At 40.1% G+C, this 19,584-nt stretch overlaps 1 protein-coding gene across 4 annotated transcripts in view; it reads left to right on the top strand.

The window, feature by feature from the left end:
• The window catches only part of MID1 (midline 1), a 388,305-nt gene that overhangs the window by 111,024 nt on the left and 257,697 nt on the right, over window positions 1–19,584 (top strand). The window lies entirely within an intron of this gene.

The following is a 19,584-nucleotide window of genomic DNA, read 5'->3' as shown; positions in this document are numbered from 1 at the left end:
ACCAGCACCTAAAATTACTTCAGGCCCAGTAGAAAACTCACTGGGTAGCATTACTGACTCTTCCCAGCAGAGGGCACCATTATACCTCCATCGGTACTGGACGTACCCATAACTTCCGCAAAGAGGTTCTTTAAATTCTCAACCAGGACACACAATCTCTCTGATAAGAAAAAATAGTAATAATAACAAACCTAGCAAGAAAAAGATACTTAAACTTTATAGAGGCAGCAGCTTCTGCAGTTCTGACCGGGGCTCCCAATGTCAGCAATTGCAACAGAGGATTCTGCCCGGAAACTTAAATTTCAGGACATGATTTGGCTTGGGTTTCTGATGGCCTCGTCTCCCTTTGTTCTTGTCCATTTCCTGAGCTAGTTCTTCAGTCATCTCAGAAATTTCTGCTGATATACATACACACACACATCCATAAACTAGTGTGTGATAAAATACATTTCAATTTTCCTCTTGAAGGCCGATATTCATTAACCCAGCAATTTAAATGACGGGATGTTTCTCAACCAGGGAAGGTATTTTTTGTAGCTTTCATCACTGGTTTGGTTGGGGAGAAACAATTGACTAATTCCTATTTGTCTTAGATTTTTGCTTTCCCCCACTGGAATGGCCATTTGTGCCCTTGGGGACTATTTAAAGATGTAATATCTCTAGATGATTTATAACAAGTAAGTAGCCAGCATTGCTAAATATCCAGGCACATCACATATCCTTAGATGCATTTTTGAGACTCAAATTTCAATAATTTGCCGTGTCTTTATAATATCAACATGCACACCAGTAGAATAAGGTAGTGGGGGAGATTGTTTTACACAGAAAAAGAAAATGTTAGAACTAGAAGAAGCTTTAGAGAAATTTATGTCTCCTGTCTCCCAACCTCTGGATAAGTAGCATCATCTATTAAGTGATTTTTTTTTTGCAGCCATATGCTTGCTTTTAAAATTATACTTAGCATAGGATAACATAAAAATGCTTTTTCTAATCACACATTCATTCAGAGATATAAGGAGATGGCCAAAGAACTATGTTGGTGGCAGTTTGGAAATATTTCTACACATAATCTCCCAAAAAGCAAGCCTGTACCCTGTAGAAGAAGGTCGTCTTCTTCTTTCTTTTCTTCTCTTTTTGTAGTGACAGTAATCTCGCTATGTTGCCCAGCCTGGTCTTAAACTCCTGGCCTCAAGCGATCTTCCCACCTCAGCCTCTCAAATATCTGGGATTATAGGCACAAGCCACCATGCTTGGCTGTATTCTTTATTGAGTGCAAAACTAATGATTTAGCTTTAATTTTCAGAAAGATTTTTTTTTTTTAGATTTAAATCCCTTTTGCCCGAGAAAACAATTATTGGTTTTTGCTGGCATCATTTTTAAGGAAGTTTTTTGCCCCCACAATCCTCACATTCCAGATTGTACTGTAGGTGGGAGAAATTTGATTCTGTGTTTTCGGCACAGAATGACCATAGAAAATACTTATTGATAGTTGAATGTTACTGAAACATTAGCAAAGAATGCTGTGTCTTTAGATCTGATAAGCGAGAAACCTACAAAATTACACTTTATATGAATTTATCTGAGTTTGCAATGTCCAAACCTCTTAAATCTGTTATTCCTCAGCTTCTTTGGTCCTTTGGAATCCAAAGGACCCAAAGGATACAGTATTGTATTAATTACTCTTTAATTCACACTAGAGAAAGTTGACCTCTAGTTCTGATTACATACAGAGAAATATGTCTATTCACATACACACATATGTATGGAAAATATTCTGTTTAACACAAGAAAACCCCTTAACACCCAACTTCATTTTTCTTTATTTATTTTTCTTTTTTTTTTTATACTTTAACTTTTAGGGTACATATGCACCACGGGCAGGTTTGTTACATATGTATACATGTGCCATGTTGGTGTGCTGCACCCATTAACTCGTCATTTAACATTAGGTATATCTCCTAATGCTATCCCTCCCCCCCACCCCCACCCCACAACAGTCCCCAGAGTGTGATGTTCCCCTTCCTGTATCCATGTGTTCTCATTGTTCAATTCCCACCTGTGAGTGAGAACATGCGGTGTTCGGTTTTTTGTCCTTGCGATAGTTTGCTGAGAATGATGTTTTCCAGCTTCATCCATGTCCCTACAAAGGACATGAACTCATCATTTTTATGGCTGCATAGTATTCCATGGTATATACATGCCACATTTTCTTAATCCAGTCTATCATTGTTGGGCATTTGGGTTGGTTCCAAGTCTTTGCTATTGTGAATAGTGCCGCAATAAACATACGTGTGCATGTGTCTTTATAGCAGCATGATTTATAATCCTTTAGGTATATACCCAGTAATGGGATTGCTGGGTCAAATGGTACTTCTAGTTCTAGATTCCTGAGGAATCGCCACACTGACTTCCACAATGGTTGAACTAGTTTACAGTCCCACCAACAGTGTAAAAGTGTTTCTATTTCTCCACATCCTCTCCAGCACCTGTTGTTTCCTGACTTTTGAATGATCGCCATTGTAACTGGTGTGAGATGGTCTCTCATTGTGGTTTTGATTTGCATTTCTCTGATGGCCAGTGATGATGAGCATTTTTTCATGTGTCTTTTGGCTGCATAAATGTCTTCTTTGAGAAGTGTCTGTTCATATCCTTTGCCCACTTTTTGATGGGGTTGTTTGTTTTTTTCTTGTAAATTTGTTTGAGTTCATTGTAGATTCTGGATATTAGCCCTTTGTCAGGTGAGTAGGTTGCAAAAATTTTCTCCCATTCTGTAGGTTGCCTGTTCACTCTGATGGTAATTTCTTTTGCTGTGCAGAAGCTCTTTAGTTTAATTGGATCCCATTTGTCAATTTTGGCTTTTGTGGCCATTGCTTTTGGTGTTTTAGACATGAAGTCCTTGCCCATGCCTATGTCCTGAATGGTATTGCCTAGGTTTTCTTCTGGGGTTTTTATGGTTTTAGGTCTAACATTTAAATCTTTAATCCATCTTGAATTAATTTTAGTATAAGGTGTAAGGAAGGGATGCAGTTTCAGCTTTCTACATATGGCTAGCCAGTTTTCCCAGCACCATTTATTAAATAGGGAATCCTTTCCCCATTTCATGTTTTTGTCAGGTTTGTCAAAGATCAGATAGTTGTAGATATGCAGCATTATTTCTGAGGGCTCTGTTCTGTTCCATTGGTCTGTATCTCTGTTTTGGTACCAGTACCATGCTGTTTTGGTTACTGTAGCCTTGTAGTATGGTTTGAAGTCAGGTAGCATGATGCCTCCAGCTTTGTTCTTTTGGCTTAGGATTGACTTGGCAATGCGGGCTCTTTTTTGGTTCCATATGAACTTTAAAGTAATTTTTTCCAATTCTTTGAAGAAAGTCATTGGTAACTTGATGGGGATGGCATTGAATCTGTAAATTACCTTGGGCAGTATGACCATTTTCACGATATTGATTCTTCCTACCCATGAGCGTGGAATGTTCTTCCATTTGTTTGTATCCTCTTTTATTTCATTGAGCAGTGGTTTGTAGTTCTCCTTGAAGAGGTCCTTCACATCCCTTGTAAGTTGGATTCCTAGGTTTTTTATTCTCTTTGAAGCAATTGTGAATGGGAGTTCACTCATGATTTGGCTCTCTGTTTGTCTGTTATTGGTGTATAAGAATGCTTGTGGTTTTTGCACATTGATTTTGTATCCTGAGACTTTGCTGAAGTTGCTTATCAGCTTAAGGAGATTTTGGGCTGAGACAATGGGGTTTTCTAGATATACAATCATGTCATCTGCAAACCGGGACAATTTGACTTCCTCTTTTCCTAATTGAATACCCTTTATTTCCTTCTCCTGCCTGATTGCCCTGGCCAGAACTTCCAACACTATGTTGAATAGGAGTGGTGAGAGAGGGCATCCCTGTCTTGTGCCAGTTTTCAGAGGGAATGCTTCCAGTTTTTGCCCATTCAGTATGATATTGGCTGTGGGTTTGTCATAAATAGCTCTTATTATTTTGAGATACGTCCCATCAATACCTAATTTATTGAGAGTTTTTAGCATGAAGGGTTGTTGAATTTTGTCAAAGGCCTTTTCTGCATCTATTGAGATAATCATGTGGTTTTTTCTTTGGTTCTGTTTATATGCTGGATTACATTTATTGATTTGCGTATGTTGAACCTGCCTTGCATCCCAGGGATGAAGCCCACTTGATCATAGTGGATAAGCTTTTTGATGTGCTGCTGGATTCGGTTTGCCAGTATTTTATTGAGGATTTTTGCATCGATGTTCATCAGGGATATTGGTCTAAAATTCTCTTTTTTTGTTGTGTCTCTGCCAGGCTTTGGTATCAGGATGATTCTGGCCTCATAAAATGAGTTAGGGAGGATTCCCTCTTTTTGTATTGATTGGAATAGTTTCAGAAGGAATGGTACTAGCTCCTCCTTGTACCTCTGGTAGAATTCGGCTGTGAATCCATCTGGTCCTGGACTTTTTTTGGTTGGTAAGCTATTAATTATTGCCTCAATTTCAGAGCCTGTTATAGGCCTATTCAGAGATTCAAGTTTTTCCTGGTTTAGTCTTGGGAGAGTGTGTGTCGAGGAATTTGTCCATTTCTTCCGGATTTTCTAGTTTATTTGCATAGAGGTGTTTGTAGTATTCTCTGATGGTAGTTTGTATTTCTGTGGGATCAGTGGTGATATCCCCTTTATCATTTTTAATTGTGTATATTTGATTCTTCTGTCTTTTCTTCTTTATTAGTCGTGCTAGGAGTCTATCAGTTTTGTTGATCTTTTCAAAAAACTGTTTAACCAAGAAAAACATATGCTCTCATGAGCATTCATCCGTCCATCCATGTTTCCATCCATACTTTCATCCACCCATTCATTCATCTATTCATCTATTCATCCATCACTTAGCAGAGGGGTTGATCAGTTTCTATATAGTTGATCGGTTTTGAGTGAGTTTCTTAATCCTGAGTTCTAGTTTGATTGCACTGTGGTCTGAGAGACAGTTTGTTATAATTTCTGTTCTTTTACATTTGCTGAGGAGTGCTTTACTTCCAACTATGTGGTCAATTTTGGAATAAGTGTGGTGTGGTGCTGAGAAGAATGTATATTCTGTTGATTTGGGGTGGAGAGTTCTGTAGATGTCTATTAGGTCCACTTGGTGCAGAGCTGAGTTCAATTCCTGGATATCCTTGTTAACTTTCTGTCTTGTTGATCTGTCTAATGTTGACAGTGGGGTGTTCAAGTCTCCCATTATTATTGTGTGGGAGTCTAAGTCTCTTTGTAGGTCTCTAAGGACTTGCTTTATGAATCTGGGTGCTCCTGTATTGGGTGCATATATATTTAGGATAGTTAGCTCTGCTTGTTGAATTGATCCCTTTACCATTATGTAATGGCCTTCTTTGTCTCTTTTGATCTTTGTTGGTTTAAAGTCTGTTTTATCAGAGACTAGGATTGCAACCCCTGCCTTTTTTTTTTCCATTTGCTTGGTAGATCTTCCTCCATCCCTTTATTTTGAGCCTATGTGTGTCTCTGCACGTGAGATGGGTCTCCTGAATACAGCACACTGATAAGTCTTGACTCTTTATCGAATTTGCCAGTCTGTGTCTTTTAATTGGGGCATTTAGCCCATTTACATTTAAGGTTAATATTGTTATGTGTGAATTTGATCCTGTCATTATGATGTTAGCTCGTTATTTTGCTCGTTAGTTGATGCAGTTTCTTCCTAGCCTTGATGGTCTTTACAGTTTGGCCTGTTTTTGCAGTGGCTGGTGCCGGTTTTTCCTTTCCATGTTTAGTGCTTCCTTCAGGAGCTCTTTTAGGGCAGGCCTGGTGGTAACCAAATCTCTCAGCATTTGCTTTTCTGTAAAGGATTTTATTTCTCCTTCACTTGTGAAGCTTAGTTTGGCTGGATATGAAATTCTGGGTTGAAAATTCTTTTCTTTAAGAATGTTGAATATTGGCCCCCACTCTCTTCTGGCTTGTAGGGTTTCTGCCGAGAGATCAGCTGTCAGTCTGATGGGCTTCCCTTTGTGGGTAACCCGACCTTTCTCTCTGGCTGCCCTTAACACTTTTTCCTTCATTTCAACTTTGGTGAATCTGACAATTATGTGTCTTGGAGTTGCTCTTCTCGAGGAGTATCTTTTTGGCGTTCTCTGTATTTCCTGAATTTGAATGTTGGCCTGCCTTGCTAGATTGGGGAAGTTCTCCTGGATAATATCCTGCAGAGTGTTTTCCAACTTGGTTCCATTCTCCCCGTCACTTTCAGGTACACCAATCAGATGTAGATTTGGTCTTTTCACATAGTCCCATGTTTCTTGGAGGCTTTGTTCATTTCTTTTTATTCTTTTTTCTCTAAACTTCTCTTCTCACTTCATTTCATTCATTTGATCTTCCATCACTGATACCCTTTCTTCCAGTTGATCGAATCAGCTACTGAGGCTTGTGTATTCGTCATGTAGATCTTGTGCTGTGGTTTTCAGCTCCATCAGGTCCTTTAAGGACTTCTCTGCATTGGTTATTCTAGTTAGCCATTTGTCTAATCTTTTTTCAAGGTTTTTAACTTCTTTGCCATGGTTTTGAACTTCCTCCTTTAGGTCGGAGTAGTTTGATCTTCTGAAGCCTTCTTCTCTCAACTCGTCAAAGTCATTCTCCATGCAGCTTTGTTCCATTGCTGGTGAGGAGCTGAGTTCCTTTGTAGGAGGAGAGGCGCTTGATTTTTAGATTTTTCAGTTTTTCTGCTCTGTTTTTTCCCCATCTTTGTGGTTTTATCTACCTTTTGTCTTTGATGATGGTGACGTACAGATGGGGTTTTGGTGTGGATGTCCTTTCTGTTTGTTAGTTTTCCTTCTAAGAGACAGGACCCTCAGCTGCAGGTCTGTTGGAGTTTGCCGGAGGTCCACTCCAGATCCTGTTTGCCTGGGTATCAGCAGCAGAGGCTGCAGAACATTGGATATTGGTGAACAGCAAATGTTGCTGCCTGATTGTTCCTCTGGAAGTTTTGTCTCAGAGGAGTACCTGGCTGTATGAGGTGTCAGTCTGCCCCTACTGGGGGGTGCCTCCCAGTTAGGCTACTTGGGGGTCAGGGACCCACTTGAGGAGGCAGTCTGCCTGTTCTCAGATCTCAAGCTGCACGCTGGGAGAACCACTACTCTCTTCAAAGCTGTCAGACAGGGACATTTAAGTCTGCAGAGGTTTCTACTGCCTTTTGTTTGGCTATGCCCTGCCCCTAGAGGTGGAGTCTATAGAGGCAAGCAGGCCTCCTTGAGCTGCGGTGGGCTCCACCCAGTTCGAGCTTCCTGACTGCTTTGCTTACCTACTCAAGCCTCAGCAATGACAGGCGCCCCTCCCCCAGCCTCGCTGCCGCCTTGCAGTTTGATCTCAGACTGCTGTGCTAGCAATGAGTGAGGCTCCGTGGGCGTAGGACCCTCCGAGCGAGGCATGGGATATAATCTCCTGGTGTGCCGTTTGCTAAGACCATCGGAAAAGCGCAGTATTAGGGTGGGAGTAACCCGATTTTCCAGGTGCCATCCGTCACCCCTTTCCTTGGCTAGGAAAGGGAATTCCCCAACCCCTTGCGCTTCCCGGGTGAGGCGATGCCTCGCCCTGCTTCAGCTCAGGTTCGGTGCACTGCACCCACTGTCCTGCACCCACTGTCCGACAATCCCCAGTGAGATGCACCTGGTACCTCAGTTGGAAATGCAGAAATCATTCGTCTTCTGCGTTGCTCACACTGGGAGCTGTAGACTGGAGCTGTTCCTATTCGGCCATCTTGGCTCTACCCTCCCAACTTCATTTTTAAGAAGAGAATAACTTTCTATTGCATGCCAATTAAATTATTTCTTTAAAAAACTGCAATATGTACAGTATACAAAAGGAAATATTATGTCTTGATTGGAGTGAAATTAGAACAATAAACACTTTTTGAAATTGTTGTATGTTAGTGGTAGAATTTTATTTTTTTAAACAAAGCTTGGCATTCTACATATTGTCACTAGTTGCTTTAGTAGTTATTTTTTCTTTTGTCTGATGATATTGTTCCCTTATGTTAACATTTTGGCAGGCTCCTTGGATATAAAATATTTTCAAGCCCTACCAGACGTTGCTTCATTTTCATTCTCTTTTCGTTATGTTTGGAGTATTATCAAATGAGACGATTGGCATGCTACATGTGACTTACTTTTATCCATGGCTATCAGTAAGCATGAGCTACAGTTAAATAAGCAATACTGCTAATACAATTGAAATGCAAACCATATTAGAATGTTCCAGATTCAATTAACAAGAGTAGATCTCACACGAATTTTAAAGAGGCTCTGCTAGTGCTACACAAGATCAGCAACTGTCAAAGATGAATCTTTTAGAAGAGGAGTTCTTGATTTTGGCACACAGGCCACAGTGAGCTATATAAGTTTCCAGGCTCAGCAGCCACAGGATTTAGGGCTCCCTTTGGAATTGAGGGTCCTCAATACTCTCTCCCACTCAACTTTAACCCAGGCTTCGCTCTAAGCTGTGCCTCCAGGAAAGCATGCTTCTTGCAGGGGCCTGGGCTGCTGGCATGCTAATGAACATTTCTGATTGTTTGCATTCCAAATGACCAGCACAAAGAAGGCTTTCTCCCCACCTTTCAATTGTATTTTTGTTTTCTTTTAAGAATAGTTTTTTGAACATGCAAAGGAAAAGCATCTTGCTATGGAGCCTGTAAGAGGGAATTCTGCCAGAGTGTAAAATTCCAAGTGTTCTGAATACAGTCCAAGAATGGATGATTAAAGCAGAGGTGCTTTAATGGTGCTGCAGTGGTAACTAGAAACAGGACATTTGCTTTCCTCCATGTTCTCAGTCCTGCCGTCATAAGGCACGTAAACACTGACATACATGATGATATTTCTTCAAAGCTTGAGATTGAGATAAATTTGGAGGTGATAGGAAGAATGAGCTACAGCCCTCTTTATCATGAAAAGAGTAAACATGCCTGGAGTACTTCATCAAGAGATGGTGCCACATCTCTCCCTGGCCTGGCACTTACTACATGACAACACTTAGGTTCTGAACCTCCTTGGACCATCTCAACTAGTGGGCTTGAACTCTACACATCTGTGAGACTCAAAGTGAAACTCCAACCCAAACTTTATATCTTTAATTAAAGTTGTTGAGGTTAAAGGGTTGTCTTGGTTTGTTGTTGAGTAGTGCAAACCTAGAACTTCCTTTAAAAATTCTCTTTCAGGCACAGTGGCTCACGCCTGTAATCCCAGCACTTTGGGATGCCAAGGCGGGAGGATTGCTTGAGCCCAGGAGTTTGAGACCAGCCTGGGCAACATGGCAAAACCCTGTTTCTACAAAAATTTTTTTAAAAAATTAGCTGGGCATGGTAGTGCATGCCTGTAGTTCCAGCTACTTGGGAGGCTGAGGTGGGAGGATTGCCTGAGCGCTGGAGGTCTAGGCTGCAGTGACCCATGATGGTGCCACTGCACTCTAACCTGGACCAGAGAGCGAGATCCTGTCTCAAAAAAAAAAAAAAATCTCCTTCTCTATTTCTCTGTGTCCCTCTCTATCTCTCTACCACTTTTTAGCTAAAGCAGTGGTTTTGAACTTGGGCATGTTATCAGCATCACCTGGAAGATTTAAAGCACAGTGAAGTAGGCAGGGCGTGGTTCTCAAACTTGAGCGTGCATTAGCATCACCTAGATGACTTGTTAAATCACAGATTGCTGGCCAGGTGCGGTGGCTCACACCTGTAATCCCAGCACTTTGGGAGGCCAAGGTGGGTGGATCACAAGGTCAAGAGATCGAGACCAGCCTGGCTAACATAGTGAAACCCCGTCTCTACTAAAAATACAAAAATTAGCCGGGTGTGGTGGCACGTGCCTTTAACCCCAGCTACTCAGGAGGCTGAGGCAGGAGAATCGCTTGAACCTGGGAGGCAGAGGTTGTGGTGAGCCGAGATCACGCCACTGCACTCCAGCCTGGGCAACAGAGCAAGACTCCATCTCAAAAAATAAAAAAGAAAGAAAGAAAAGAAATAATAAATAAAGCACAGTGAACATACCCTAGAGTTTCTGATTCCGTATGTCTGGAGTGGGGCTCCAGAATCTGTATTTCTAACAATTTCCCAGGTGGTGCTCCTGCTGAGAGAACCACATTTTGAGAGCAGAAGTGAAAGTTCAAAGATTTTAGAGCAGGAATGAAAGGAAGCAAAGTACACTTGGAAGAGGACCAAGTGGGTGACTCGAGAGATCCAAGTGCCCCATTTGGCCCTTGACTTGGGGTTTTATACGTTGGCTTGGTTCCAGGGTTTGTATTTCTTCTCCTCTGATTCTTCCCTTGGAGTGGGCTGTCTGCTTGCACGGTGACCTGCCAGCGCTTAGGAGGGGCCATATACGCAGTGTGTTTGCTGAAGTTGTGCACATGCTCACTTGAGGTGTTCTTCCCTTACCAGTCCCGCATTCCTAAAAGAAGGTCATATACCCATTAAACTCCACCATTTTGCCTCTTATTGTACATGCTTGAGCCTACTTGCCCAACTCCTGAGATCTTATCGGGAAGCGCTGATCATCAGCCTCAGGTGTTTTCTATCTATTGGGAGACTCTTTCCCCGCTGCCAGTTGTGACCAGTTATCATTTTAGAGAGACAGTTAACAACTGCCTGACCATCACCTGATGGTCACCTGACATTCCTGGGGGTAAAGGGGACCCTCTCCTACCCTACTCATGTCAGACTACCTACTTTTAACTGTCACTGCTGATAATGCTTGAAATAATTATTTAAATATGGACTTTGAATCCAACAAACTGAATTGGATGTACATAAATCAGAGTTTCTCAACCTTGGCATTATCGATAATTGGGGCCGGTAATTCTTTAGTGTGGGAGGCTGTCCTGCATATTGTGTAGCAGCATTTCTGTCCTCTACCCAGTGGATGCCAGTAACACTCTTCTCCCACTGAGTTGTAACCAAAAATGTTCTAGACATTGCCAGATGTCCTTTGCAGGGAAAAAATAACCCCTTGTTGAGACCCACTTCATTAAATCATTCACAGGTCACTAAAATATAGAAAAGCATTAGAAGATACATTCGTAAGAACATGCCACTATAATGTACTTGAGCTTCACTTTCAACCTTTGGTCACTACAAACCTTTATACACTGCCTATTGCATCTTGATTCTTTAATTCATCAACTTGATGATCCTAATATTTGCTCCTTCTTTTTTTTTCTAAGAGGGGAAAATCATGAAAGGAGATGAAAACCACAATTGAAATACAGTGTAATTTTACTTTGGGCTACTTGAAAGAGGCACAGCCAGAATTCCTGAACTGTTCCTATTGTATATGGGGTCAATATGGCTGGGAGTGTTTTAATCATGTTTCATGTCATATACACCTCAATGTGTTTTATTAACTTATAATTATTGGAGCAGTTTGCTTGACTTTAGTAGACACTATAAAAGCCCAAAAGTTACAGAGGCCTGAAAGAGGTCCATTAATAATTTGAAACTTGTCAGAGTATTCTGGAACGAGGGTGAGCTCTGAAGTTCCTCTCACCAATTGAAAAGCTATTTGGAGGCTTTCCTACTTAAAACAATACAGAAAACCTTCATTAATTGACTGTCACTTTCCTTGACAAGAAGGCCGTTGTTCATCCTGGCTTCTTAAAGCACCATCACAATAGCTCATTAATACAATACAGAGTCTGAAGTAAGGGAGGAAGGGTACTAAAAGGTTCCACTGCATAACCATGCACTCTTGTCTCTTCACTGCCTAAACCTGAGGCTGGGGGTGGGGATGTGGAGAGGAGGCGCCATAGTGCCATCATTGAGGAGGAGAAAAGATGAAGAGCCATTTAATGAGTGCGGCAGTCAGGCTAAAGAAAAGACATGGCCGGTTTCTGTCTCCCACAGTTATGGTGACTATTTCCAGAGAAAAATTGAGGAGCATGGTCTGACACAAGAATTTGTGTGACTTCCAGATGTGAAAAGCATCTGGGAAAGGGGGATTGAAAGTCAGCATGTTGGAATTTTCTATGATATTTATATGGATTATGTAAGAAGACAAAATAAGAGAACATATGAAATTTTTACTCTCCCACACATGCTGACTAATGTGATTGAAGACTTTGTGTCCAGTGTTTGAATGTGATCAGTCAATGTTTGTCAGCAAGAGGGAGGGATAAAGGAAGAAAGGAAAGAAGGAAAGAATTTGGGGAACATGCCCTGGTCTCCTCCAAAGTAAGAGTGGCCTAGCTGGAATCTCTCAAAACAAGCTAATAACTCTCATTTGGTTGGTGGGATTACAAATAGGTACAAGTTTTTTAAAAAGTAATTTCTCCATCCATATATATATATAATATATGTACTTATTAATTTATGTAACTTATTGATTATGTGATTATGTAATATATGTAACTTATTAATTACTATAACCCAGTATAAGCCAATTTGTCTATAAAGAAAATATTGGCTGCTTGTTATTTGAGTGTAACTGCTGGGCAAAGTAAAGTCAATGGATACATGAAATAGGCCATGCATTTCTATAGAGAAATGTTGGATTGTGGCATCCTTCTAGATTACAGAGCAGAAAATACTAGCTCCAGTAGCTACCTAAACCCATTACTGGCATAGGGCTTTGGCTGCCTCCCGACCACCCCATCAATGAACCAACCCCCATCTGAATTTCCTGCCCTAGGAATTCTCTCATTGCCAGCAACAAGTTCCCACACCTGTAATAACAATTGACCGTGAATGTTGGACCGCCAGGTAGCTTCTTTCCCCAGACAACCCCAGACACATAATCTTCCCCCAGTGGTTAGACCCATAAATTCGGGGCAGTTAAAATGAGCTGTCTCATTGAGAAGTGAATAATTCCTTTAAAAAAGAAGAAGAATCTGCTGTCTTTCTCTCTCCCCACATCCTACACACACTCCCTCTTCCAACCTTCTCCAGACTTGCTGACTTTTTCACTTCCTTTCCTGAAGTTTGTCTTTTGAATCAAAATCGTCATTGCAATTAAAGCTGGGTATACTGAGTTAGAACAAAACAAGAAAGTTTTAACTGGCTCTTATAACCTGTCACAAGAGGATTACAACTACCAAAATATCATGCCATCCAAAAATGTACAGGGTTCAGAAAAAAGGACCCAGTGATAGTTAATAAACAGCATGTGAATTCTGTACCATGTAAGTGAATCCACTTGTATAAATTTGGACTCAAGTTTCAATTTCAGTGGGTGACAACTATGATGGTGGTCAGAATTTGCTAACTGCCTCTGGCTGCATTCACTCAAGTAATATTCATCTACTTCTAGAAACTTGTCAAGTCACCAAATTCTTTCTTAGACAAATGAGCCAGAAAGGGCAAAACTCGCCTAACCCGCCTGAAGCCTGCTGTTCTGTCTCTCCCAGATATTAAAAGACCCGGAACTCTATAATAACAACCATGCAGTTCATTGCACACATGATATTTCTAACAGTGGAAAAGGAAAGATACCATCAGCTAACAACTTCTTGTTCTTTTTTGAAGCCAATGGCTGATCTACCTTTTTGGTTATTGCTGTTGTTGCAAATTGGCCCAATCACTTAATGATTGGACAATGTCAACTTTTAGGTTAAAAACTTCTTGAGCACTCATACCAAAGAGAGTTGGAAGTCAGAACATTGGAGATTTTTGAACCTTGAAATAATACCCTTTGAATTATTTTACACCATTAAAATGTCTCCCCATCAGATGTATTGTAAAGTTACTCAGCAGGACGCATCTTACTTTATACAAAGGATATGTTCCTAGAAAGCTAGATCTTAAGGTTAACCTTAAGAAACTGCCATTTTTGCTAGTCACAAATGATCAGATATCCACAATTCCATATGGTTCAACCTAAATATGTGAAAATAATTTTTGTAAGCCAAAATGTTTTTTGTTGGCTCCAGGGAAAATTCACTAGATATTCATTTTATAGTGAATGTCTGGATAAGGAGTGGAATCCCTTTGTAAATTTGGTAATAACCAAATAATGTATTCCTCTGGTTCCATGCTCTAGTTGTTTAAAGCAGGATATACCCATTGTTTCTGAGAACCAGCTAAATAGAGAAAACGAAAGCCAGTGTTGACCCTCTGTTTCAAGTGAGGCTTGCATGCTCTCACTCCGCATACACCCTCGAGGTTGCTTTGGAAGAGTCCATCCCTTTAGTCGCACTTTTGTCTTGTTTCTCCCAGGAATTTCTGTTTCCTGTAATAGGAGTCAGAATTCCAGTGAAGCGGCCTACGGAGAAGCTAACCAATGTGTGGCTTAACTCAGAGACCCTAGACTTCCCTCATTTCCCCTTTTCTTTTTGCCCTGGTAACCATCCTCCTCTGCTCTGAACTTCCATCAAGCCTGGAAGGAATTTATTTGTATCCTGAATTATGCAGAATGCACCCTGACTGCTTAACAGTGGGAGTTATTTTGTTACCATTCAGTTAATTCTTTTTTACTTAACTGGTTAAAAAATCATGAATTATATATACCTGTCTGAACTACCAGCCCATATTTCACTTCCCCAAAATAAAATAAGTTTCATAGAATATACATTTTAAATAACTAATAAATGTTAATGTGTGGTATACAGTGCCCAGACATTCATTTTTATGATCTGAACAAATACCAGAAAAACAGAACCTAATATAGTCATCTATATCAGGAAAATGACCAGATAATTTTTACTAACCATTTTCCTTTTAGCTGATTTATGATAATATCTCTTTATACAATAGTAAGGTCTTGACATTGAAGATTCATTCACATGGCTCTACCAACACGGTGCATTTATTTAAACCACACTTGACTAGTGGTATATAAATAATCTCCCCCAAATCATATTGATTTCCCGAAGGGAATATTAAATGCTAAATAACTTCACAGATTGGAAGCAGCCCTGTCTCTGCCTTCTTTTTTGATATAATCAAAAATGATGACATTGTAGCTAGCTTATTTTTAATAATTCACACATTGAGAGCAAAAGAAAATATTACACCAGTGCTGGGGGACATGAACTCTGGACCGCAAAGCACATTCTCCTTTCTCTAATGAATGATAACAGATTGACTACATCATGTCTGCCACGGATTAAAAATATGTCTATTCATAACGGAGCTATAAATTAGCATAGTGTATTATTCTCCAGGTATCAGATACGTGCATAGCACAAGGTATTTGGGAAGAATGTAAGTTATATATCTTTCATTAGTCCTCACAGAATATTTCTGATTTTATCAATACTGATTTTATAAATCTGAAAATTAGATAAGGTATGGCTTTTTGGCAAGGAAAGTGATTTTGATCATATTGGCAAAGTATAGCTGGATGTTCACCAAACAGTCCTCCCTTCTCTTCTAGACACACACCTGGACTCTATTTTTCAGCCTCCCTTGCATTTAGTGGTAGTCATGTGACTGAGTCATGTGACTGAGTTTTAAACCAATGGAATATCAGAATTCTAGTCACGGTCTGTAAAAATTCCACTGCAGTCCCCATATTCTTTCTTCCCCTTCCACGGTGAAAGCAAGAACTCCAAGTACCTAAAGGAAGGCAGAGCCATAAGATTGTTGAAGTTCAGGTCTATGAGTTGCTGTGTAGAGGGAAGCCTCTCAGAAGACCTGAAAAACCAGGATCATCCATGTGGGACTATTGCATGAACAAGAAATAAAATTTTTGTTGTGTAAATTTTAGATCGCAAGAGTTAATCTGCCAGAAGTAACAACATCATCAACCTGAAAACACTATGATAAACCTGGACGTATCAAACCTAGCAAGACCTTGATTCTAGCCTTCTCAAATTGCATGCTTTCCTCACCTACACAATTATAATGCTATAGTTAGACCCAATTATGAGTCACTATGTCTTTATAATCCTTGATTTTCTTTTGAAAATATAGTAATGCACGGAACACCCTGATTTGGATAAGCTGACTATAAAACATATTTCTATCGAGCAAATTTGATTGGCTTCCTTTTCTAAGCTAGAGATAGTTTCAGGAAAGTTTTCAATAAAATAATGTGAAACCTTTTTGTGAGGTGTTTGTTGTATGTCAGACTCTACATTATGGTATATGACTATTGTAATAGTCCATTCTTATGCTGCTAATAAAGACATACCCAGGACGGGGTAATTTATAAAGGAAATAGGTTTAATTGACTCACAGTTCAGCATAGCTGGGGGAGGCCTGAGGAAACTTACAATCATAGTGGAAAGGGAAGCAAACACATCCTTCTTCACCTGGTGGCAGCAATGAGAAGTGCCAAGCAAAAGGGGGAAAAACGCTTTATAAAACCATCAGATCTCGTGAGAATTCACTATCACGAGAACAGCAGCGTGGGTGTAACTACCCCCATGATTCAGTTGCCTCCCACCAGGTCCCTCCCATGATATGTGGGGATTATGGGAGCTACAATTCAACATGAGATTTGGGTAGGGACACAGCCAAACCATATCAACTATGATTATTTTTACTTTTCTAGAAAGACACTGTATTTTACAAGAGACCCTAGATTTCCCTTGCTTCCCCAGGCTAAGTAGAGGTTCCCTAATTTTTTAGGCACAAACCTCTTAATGTTTAATATTGTATTCACAATATTAAGCAGTGGTTCTCATTTCACACACCCCCCACCCCTTCCTCAGGAAGCATTTGACAATGTCTGGAGATATTTTTTATTGTCACAACTTGGGTTGGGGAAGGTCTTGCTCTTAACATCTAGTGGGTGGAAACCAGAGATGCTGCTAAACATCCTACAATGCATAGGACAGCAGTCCCCATAACAAGGAATTGTCCAGCCCCAAATGTCAATAGCACCAAAGTTGAAAAACCCTGGGCTAGGTTGTGAGTTCCATGAGGATGAAAGTCATGTTTGCTTTACTCATCATTGCATCTTCAGCAATTCGTAAAGTACCTAAAACATAGTATGTACCCAATAATATTTGTTCAATGAATAAGTGGACTGAGCCCCCCCTAATTAGCAGATTGGCCAGTGGGGCTATACTTAGCCAATGGGTAAGGCAGGATTTGGAGTTAAAACCTTAGCTCTACAGCTTAGCTCAAATGCATTCTTAAGCAAGTGACTCCATCTTTCTAGGCCTCAGTCTTCTCATTTGTAAGTTGGGGATAGTAAGTGCCAACTTCATGGAGCTGTTGTAAGGTTAAATGTGATGAAGCATGTAGAATGCTCAGTGTAGTGGCTGACGGCCTCAATAAATATTCTTTTATTATTACTAAGAAGAAAGGAACCAATGTTTCCTGGGTTTTTATCATGTACCAGGCACAGAGTTAAAGATGCGCATGGTCTCATTTAATCTTCTCAACGATATTTACGGAGTAGGACTTTTGAAACAAAATGTGAAACATGGTTTTAGAGATATCAAGCAACCTGCTCAAGATGATGTAGCCTTTTGGAGGTAGAAACTGCAGTAGGCATACTGGGAGAAATCAAGTTCACTCACCTAGATACAGTTTTCATAGTTGTCTGTATTTTTAAGATGCAAAAAGTTAATCCCAGAATACCATAAAACTTACATTGACTTCATAGTAACAAAGGGATTTAATAAAGTCTCAAATTTCCTATTAAAGTTTATCCAATAGCCACCTACTGCTTAACAAGGTTTAGCAAATTAAATGTAACAATGTTTTGACAATCAGAACAAAATAAAATCATAAAAGAAAAAAGGCTAGGTGATTATTATCTTCTTTTTTCTTTCTCTGTCATTCTTTGAGTTTCATATTTGTTGTCTCGGCTGGGTGTGGTGGCTCATGCCTGTAATCCCAGCACTTTGGGAGGCCAAGGCGGGTGGATCACGAGGTCAGGAGTTCAAGACCAGCCTGGCCAATATGGTGAAACCCTGTCTCTACTAAAAATACAAAAATTAGCCGGGCGTGGTGGCACGTGCCTGTGATCCCGACTACTTGAGAGGCTGAGGCAGAGAAATGCTTAAACCCAGGAGGCAGAGGTTGGAGTGAGCCTAGATCGTGCCACTGCACTCCAGCCTGGGTGACAGAGCGAGACTCCATCTCTCTCTCTCTCTCTCTCTCTCTCTCTCTATATATATATATATATATATACACACACACACACATACATATATATACACATACATATATATATAATATATATTTCTTGACTCATCTCCTTTTACAATAATACCATAATATTTGTTGATGCAATGACATTTGGATTCTGTTGTAACTTTTGCTGTTATTTCACATGATATACCAGCTCGATGGAGTTTTGCTGGCTTCAAAAAAGCAAACCACAACAACATTCAGAAGAGTCTGGGGGCCCATAAAGGCTGGGAGGCAGAGCTACTGGTGACAAGAGGAGTGGGAGGCCATTTTGAATATGGCTATTCCCTTTGATGTGTTACTAACAGTCACCACACAGTAACAATGCAGTAGTCCCTGAGCTCTCGTTAAACTGTGTTTTTCTTCAGGAAAAAAAGTCATAAGAAAACGTTGACCTGCTAATGACATAATAAGTGAAGCTTAAAGCTAAATGTACCTTTAAAATGTCACAGTTAAGTAGAAGCAGTAAAGTATAAATAGGAAGACTTTATAACCACTTTAAAAAGTAAGGTGACTGACAGGTTATTTTGCCTATTGGACAAGGCACTGGGTAGGGAGAGGGATTGGGCTAAGTACTCCATTATTCATTGGTTTTAAAACATTCACTTACATCTTCTTTTCCTATAAAACTAACATCATATGGTTTTGGTACAATAGGCAATAACTAGTCTACCAACGAAAGTTATATTATAACAACTCTCCAAGAGATGTTTTAGCAATAGATTTGTTTTAGGTATTTATATTAGGATAAACCTCATTTCATTCATCAGACACTGGAGATGAAACGGAATTGGCATTAGTCAGTATGTGTTGATTTTCGAAGAAAAAGGAACTATTTTGAACTTTTTCATCCACTATTTGGTCTTTCTTGTTTTTAAAATGAGAAAATTATATTGGAAAAAAGGATTCAAAGCACCTCTAAAATTCTTCAATCACATCTTACTTTATGAATTCTCTATTGCCTTTATTTTTGTGTACAAAAAGAATGTATTAAATATTGCCTTCAAGGGCTAAAAATCTGTCTTTAGATATAATAAACTTTTTTTTAAACAGACTCTCACTCTGTCGCCCAGGCTGGAGTCCAATGACATGATCTCGGCTCACTGCAACCTCCACCTCCCGGGTTCAAGCAATTCTCCTGCCTCAGCCTCCCGAGTAGCTGGGACTATGGTTGCGCACCACTGCACCCGGCTAATTTTTTGTATTTTTAGTAGTGATGGGGTTTCACTATGTTGGCCAGGCTGGTCTCGAACTCCTGGCCTCAGGTGGTCCTCCCGCCTCAGCCTCCCTAAGTGCTGAGATTACAGGCATAAGCCACTGCACCCAGCCTGATATAATAAACTTAACAACTATCTGCTTATATTTTGCAGTTACTTAGTGAAATGTATAAGTTGGTAGCTAAATACCACATTTAATTGTGTGGATTTTTCAAACTGTACCATTTTAGTAAGAAATAGTAATAATACTTAAAGATTAAAGGTGCTGATGGCATGATTTTTGGTTACTTTTTCTTCTTGAATCTTGGCACAC

The sequence above is a fragment of the Gorilla gorilla genome, chromosome X, assembly GCF_029281585.2.
Source record: "Gorilla gorilla gorilla isolate KB3781 chromosome X, NHGRI_mGorGor1-v2.1_pri, whole genome shotgun sequence".
Classification (NCBI taxonomy): Eukaryota; Metazoa; Chordata; class Mammalia; order Primates; family Hominidae; genus Gorilla; species Gorilla gorilla.
Note: the sequence above shows the minus strand (reverse complement) of the source record. Positions and strands in the feature narration are given on the sequence as shown.